At 29.1% G+C, this 7,303-nt stretch overlaps 2 long non-coding RNA genes across 2 annotated transcripts; both read right to left on the reverse strand.

Annotated features, from left to right (window-relative positions):
* Positions 1 to 301: 301 nt before the first annotated feature.
* Positions 302 to 1,619, reverse strand: LOC128285698 (uncharacterized). The gene is made up of 2 exons (XR_008276240.1): positions 1,578 to 1,619; positions 302 to 547 (listed from the first exon to the last, which is right to left on the reverse strand). It is a non-coding gene; the product is annotated as an uncharacterized LOC128285698 (long non-coding RNA).
* An 821-nt stretch (positions 1,620 to 2,440) lies between these two features.
* On the reverse strand, positions 2,441 to 5,281 carry LOC128285697 (uncharacterized). Its single transcript, XR_008276239.1, has 2 exons — positions 5,193 to 5,281; positions 2,441 to 2,876 (listed from the first exon to the last, which is right to left on the reverse strand). It is a non-coding gene; the product is annotated as an uncharacterized LOC128285697 (long non-coding RNA).
* Positions 5,282 to 7,303: the final 2,022 nt, after the last annotated feature.

Genomic DNA, 7,303 nt, shown 5'->3' on the forward strand with positions numbered 1-7,303 from the left:
ATCAATACCCATTTCAATTTAATCACATAAGTTAATAATTCAATACAATTCAATTTACTTTTCATTAACATGCATTCGAATTCCACAAATATCACAAATGCATATTTATTTCATCACATTCCCAATCAATTTAATTTTCAATATAACATACATTCAATATTCAATTTCCACATCAATCACATATATCCATATAATTTCATAAATTTATCACATACCAAATCAATCCATTACAATTGTAAAGCACAATACAAATAATTCTCACCTAAATTATTTACTATAACATTTAATCAAAATACAACAATTAATAATTAAATTCACTTTTCATTTTCAACCAATGCTCACTCCAATTCAAATAATCATCTCAATGCACTTCTTGTACATATTAGATAATAATTTCAACAATTAAATATTAAGATCGAATTATAGAAATACAAATAAAACATTATATCATTTCTAATTCAACGTTTATCAACTATAATCAAGCCTGTTATCAATTTATACACAAGTCGTTCATATATTTTTCCTCCTCCTCTTCTCCATCCACATCCTTAGTATAAATAACACACTTGTAAGTAACATTATCTATAATTTTTACTATTTACTTATATGAATATTCAAGCTGTTCATCTATGTCATAGTCACTATTATTTTTATCTTGAACCACAGAACTCCAAATTAAGTTTAGCTAATTTTCCCTGAAACTAGACGCATATATCTTCTTACTATAAAATTTTTAAAATTTTTGGTTTCGCCAATAAGTACAGTTTATTCTTTAAAGTCACCCATGTTCTGCTATCTCAAATTTCCGACCCTTCTACACTAAAAATTAATCATATCCTTGTACAGGGTTCGAATGATCTTTATGTTTGTTTTCTTGAAAATAGACTCATTCAGGGTTCTAAATATATAAATTTAAGCCCCTAATTATTTTTCTTCAATTTTTTATGATTTTCCAAAGTCAGAACAGAGGAACCCAAAATCATTCTAACATTGTCTGACAAAATTTATTATATCTCATGGTTTACAATTCAATGCTAACATCATTTCTTCTATAAGAAACTAGACTCAGTAAGCTTTAATTTCATGTTTTAGTCATCCTCTAATTCGATTTATACAATTTTTGGTGATTTTTCAACTTCATACAACTGCTGCTGTCCAAAATTGTTTTATGTAAGATGTTAACTACCATTTTGCCTCTAAGCTTTTAATAAGTGACAATTTCATCCCTGCTCAATTAACCGCTCAATTGAGCTAATTTACTCAATTAATACTTTATTCTATTACTCTAAACTACTTTATAATCTTAGAGATTATAATTTCATCACTAAACTATAATTCTAAACTTTTTCACCATTAGGTCCTAAAATCAATTTTCATCAATTTTACTTAATAAAATCATCATATATCAAAATTAAAGCTTCAAATCTATGTTTATGCATCATATGCTTCCAGAACTCATCCATAGAAACTTTAAAAATTAGCCATGAAATCAAAAACTAATGCCATAGTAAGTTGGACCCAATTGTAAAAGTCCAAAATATTAGAAATTTTAAGGAGAAAGCAAGAATTAAACTTACATGAAACTAGAGAATGAAAACCAGATTTAATCCTCTTCCGTGGTTGTTTTTCAGCTGAAGAAAATGAAAAAAAATGAAGAGAATTCTAGATATTCCAATTTGGTCTCATTTTTATTTAGTTAATTTTGGTAATTTTCTAATTTTGCCCTTATTTCACCCATTTCCCGATTTTTCTCAGCTATTGTCGCCCAAAATATATCTCCTTTAGGCTTATTTTCACTTTAGGTCCTTCTTCATTTGACAATTGAGCTATTTAATCCTTTTAGCAAGTTTTACACCTTTTTTCAATTTCGTCCTTTTTATTTAATTAACCACCCAAACATCAAAATTTTCTGACCAAATTTTAATACTATCTTATTGACACTCCGTAAATATTTATAAAAATATTTATGGCTTGATTTATAACATTGAGCTCTTGATACCTCTTTTCCTCAATTTCTTAACTTAATAAATCTTTATAAAACATAAAATTACTAATTCAAAAAATCTCTCAAAAATAACATTTGGTTCGTAATTATTAAATAAATAAATTTTCGAACTTATTTACCGAATTTAGTGGTCTCAAACCACTATTTTCGACATCATTGAAAGTCGACTATTACAAACACGTTTGTGTCTCAAGCACTGTGGGCAATCGAAATAGGGACACACGGCTGTGTCTAGCCCGTGTCCGTACCTGTGTAACTCTCTGACTTGGGTCACATGGTCAAGTCACACAACCGTGTGAGCATGCTGACTTGCATTAAGAAGATACAGGGGACACAGCTGAGACACGTGCCCGTATCTCTACCAGTGTGGACAAAAATAGGCCATTTTCTAAGCCACATTTCTCACCTAAATTGACACAAATCTAGCATCAACAATTTATACATCAACAAGCCATAACAAGGCATTCAACATAAGTTAAAATCAAGTCTTAAACATGTATTATTACCACATACAACTAATATACCCATAGGTACCTCAAATGACAACTTAAAATTATGTCCACCAAATATTCAAACTTACCTAATTAATTTACCTAACCAAGTTGCCAAAGTTCACTATAATCAAATACATACATACATATCTCACTTATACTAACATCACAATTATACCTTAATCTCTTACCAATATGTAGGTTAATTATATAAATAAAATATTATTTATAATATTTACATAAATTAAACTTTGATCAAGACCGTACAAAAGCCTATACACGTCATATAAACCATATTTAACGTTTCAAAAACTACGTACCGAGATAAGTTGTATAGTGTGACTTGAGTATTGATTCGATTGCCTAACCATCCGAAAAATCTACAAAGACATTAAACAATACAAATAAGCTTATTGAAGCTTAGTAAGTTCGACGGGTTAAATAAAAATCTTACCGAACTAACTATAATAATAAATTAGGTATTAATAATCATCCATGACAATTTCCTATCATTTACAACTTCAATCGATAAATACATTCGTATTCAAATCAATACAAAATAAATCACATATCTTTCAATTTTTATAAATAAATCACCTTACTGAGATTTATCCATTCGAAAAACGACTTGCGGATAAGAGTACATTGTTAATAGAAGCTCATAAGAGCTGGTTCTCCCAAATAAGTCAATAGAAGCTCGAAAGCTAAACAAAAGCTCGTAAGAGCTGATCCATCCAATTATGCCAAACAGAAAGGAAAACACGAGAATTCGAAAAAATGCTGAACCTTGGTTTACATTGGAATAATCCCGATATCTCCCTCCAATACCATCATACACCAAATCACAAATGCACTCAAATCTTGTGTTCAATTCAAACCGAATATCCATTTCAATATTATAATTAAAACAATAAATTATTTCTAAAAATAATATATATAATACCAATAATTAATTTATACAAATGTAAATTTTAACCGTACGAGCTTACCTGGACTGAATTGTAGTAATTGCAGAAGTTCAAGGACTATTCCACTATATTTTTTCTTTTTCACGAGTATCTACGAGATCTTGATATAGAATATAAAAATTACTCATTTATTAGCATATATCTCATTTCCAATTCATTTTACAATTACTACCCTTTATTTTTTGAATTTATACAATTTGTAATACCCCATACCCGTACCTGAGACCGGGATAGAATACGAGGCATTACCGAGATTTTCAGAATAATTTCAATTAATTTATATTATTTAGTATTCATTTTCTTGTTTCATGTAACATTCTTTTCATATATTCAATCCAATTATATCATATAAAATACGATACAATACTTAAATTTTCATATTTACATGTTCATGCAGGATATACGAACCTACCTGACTAAATTGCAGAAATACCAAGATTTAGGGGCATATTGGTAATTTACCGTATTCCCAAATTGCACCCAATCTTAAATTGATAATTTCATTCAATTTATTAATTTAGATAATAAAACAATTCATTCCCTTCAATTTAGTCATTTTCGACATTTTTACAACATTACCCATAAAGTTTTACTTTTATTCAATTTAGTCCTTGAGCCTAAAACATACAAATTAGCCATGCTAGCTGAATATTCATACATATTTTTCCTCCTCATCCTCTCCATTCCACATCCTTAGTATAAACAACACACTTGTAGGTAACATTATCCATAATTTTCACTATCTACTTATGTGAATATTCAAGCTGTCCATCTGTGTCATAGTCACTAAATTATTTTTATCTTGAGCTACAGAACTCAAAATTAAGATCCGCCAATTTTCCCTGAAACTAGACTCATATACCTTTTTACCATAAAAATTTCATAATTTTTGGTTGGGCCAATTAATACAGTTTATTCATTAAAGTCTCCCATGTTCTGCTGTCTGATAGTTCCGACCCTTCTTCACTAAAAATTAATTATCTTCTTGTACAGGATTCAAATGATGTCCTAGTTTGTTTCTCTTGAAAATAGACTCATTCAGGATTCTAAAAATATAAATTTAAGCCCCTAATTATTTTTATCCAATTTTTTATGATTTTCCAAAGTCAGAACAGGGGAACTCGAAATCATTCTGACCTTGTCTCACAAAAGTTATTGTATCTCATGATTTACAATTCCATTGCTTACATAATTTCTTTTATAAGAAACTAGACTCAATAAGCTTTAATTTCATATTTTATTCATCCTCTAATTCGATTTACATAATTTTTGGTGATTTTTCAAAGTTAGACTACTGCTGCTGTCTAAAACAGTTTTAGTGCAAAATGTTGATTTCCATTTTGCCCCAAATTTCACAATTCATACAATTCAATCCTTGCTCAATTAACCCTCAATTAAGATAATTTTCTCAATTAATACTTTTTCTAGACATTATAAGTTATTTCATAACTACTGAAATTTAGAATTTCCATATGGAACTCTAACTTCAAACTCTTTTACAATTAGGTCCCAAACATTTACTTTCTATTCAATTCTTTCAATAAAATCAGCATATAAATAATTTAAAGCTCTAATTCCATGCCAAATCATCATGTACTTCCAGCACATATTCATAGAAACTTTCAATTTCTTTCATAGAATCAAAACTAATGAATTCAACAAGTGGACCTAGTTGTAAAAGTCACAAAAACATAAAAATTTCAAGGAGAAAGCAAGAATTAAACTTACATGAAGCTAGAGTATGAAAACCAGCTTGAACCCTCCTCCATGGCTGTTTTTCAGCTGATGAATATGAAGAGAAATGAAGAGAATTCTAGATATTCCAATTAAGTCCCATTTTTATTTAGCCAATTTTGGCAATTTTCCAATTTGCCCTTATTTCATCCATTTCCTGATTTTTCTCAGCTATTGCCGCCAAAAATATCTCCTTTAGAATTATTTTCACTTTAGGTCCTTCCTCATTTGACAATTGAGCTATTTAATCCTTCTAGCAACTTTTACACCCTTTTCAATTTAGTCCTTTTTATTTAATTAACCACCCAAACGTCAAATTTTTTTGACTAAATTTTAATACTACCTCACCAACACTCCATAAATATTTCTAAAAATATTTATGGCTCGATTTATGAAGTCGAGGTCTCGATACCTCACTCTCGACCCAATTTACCTAATTAATTCTTTTAAATCACCAAATTCACTAATTCAAAAATGCTTTTATATTCGCATTTGACTCATAGGTATTAATTTATTAAATTTTTAACTCACCCGTCGGATTTGGTGATCTCAAATCTCTATTCTCGATACCACTGAAAATTAGGCTGTTACAACTCTCCCCCCTTTAGGGATTTTCGTCCCCGAAAATCTTATCAGAAAAGAGGTTAAGGTTTCAGCATAAATCCTCCATCCTATAATGTTGCCTATGAACCTTACACTGTACTCGATTACTTTAAATTTTCTGAATGTCATTATACAATATTAATTAAGTAATCATCACTCGCAAAGTAAACAAAACTTCATTACTCAGAGCATACATATCTACGTTTACTCCTCTCAAAGGTTAATCGATAGCTACTCACAATCTTTCAACAACTCAAATCATCATTACTGTCTTAAATTCAAATTTTTCTATAATATTCGACACTTTAAACTCTTGGAATCAGGGATTATGTAGCAATTTTTTTTTTTATTTTATTTTATTTTATTTTTTTCAGACTATCCATCTATTTACTCATGAATACATAAAATTCATTTCCAAACTCGAGGATCGATTTACATGCATATATCTCAATTTACCTTCCAACTGAATAACTTGTTTTGATTAAAACATTTTATTCCATCTTAACTGTCAAACAATAATAACCTTTCAAACAATTTCCTCTTCAAGTTGTTAGAGCAACTCAATCACATAATCTTTCACAAATTTCTGTAACATGCTAGTCAAAAAGCTTTACTAACGGCATTAGTTCAAACAAAACACCACATCTCGATTTATCTCATTGACCTTAATCAATATTACCTAATACAAGAAAATCAATATAAAATTTAGCTTGAACAAATACAATCCACACTTTGTTGATGTCAATCTTCTTAAGAAAACTCGAAGAATTCCTGATAACACATTCTTTGGATATCATACCTGGATAAGTTGATTGTCCTCTTCTTTAACTGTGGCATCACTTAATTTGAATGATTTTCAAAACAGTCTATCATCTATTCCAGAACCGTTTTTACTTGCTAAACCATTCTTATCTCTGACCACTTTATTAATTATTCCACTTTTTTGAACTCTTTTGTTTCACACTTGTGAACTTATTCAATATAAATTTCATAAACTTTATTATATAATACCATAATGATAGGGGGTGAAGATTGTAAAGCCTCGACTTTTAGCTCTTATATATATACACACATCTAACATATCATTTATCAATCAACATAACATCATATAAATACCAAACAACATAGGCGCGCTCATCACAAGATAAACTTTTATTTCATTTCATACATCATCACATCCATATCATGAACTCTTTTCATACCTTTCCAAGTTTCAACTTATCATAAACACATTCTTACTCAGACACATTAGTGTCACTTTCAACACTTTCTGAAATAACTCGCTTAAAAAGTATTTCTGTCTATAAGTAAAATAAAAATTTGATCGGATTATACGCATCACTCTATCATGATTTATATGGCATGTATCTCTAAACACTTTACACTATTTTCTTTTGATCATGAATTTCATTATTTCTATAATTCTATAGTTTCTTTTGCACATATTTACCTAGTTTATCATTTATATCCATTTTCTATCCTTTCATTTCACATTTTATTTT

This window comes from Gossypium arboreum, chromosome 12 (assembly GCF_025698485.1).
Source record: "Gossypium arboreum isolate Shixiya-1 chromosome 12, ASM2569848v2, whole genome shotgun sequence".
Classification (NCBI taxonomy): Eukaryota; Viridiplantae; Streptophyta; class Magnoliopsida; order Malvales; family Malvaceae; genus Gossypium; species Gossypium arboreum.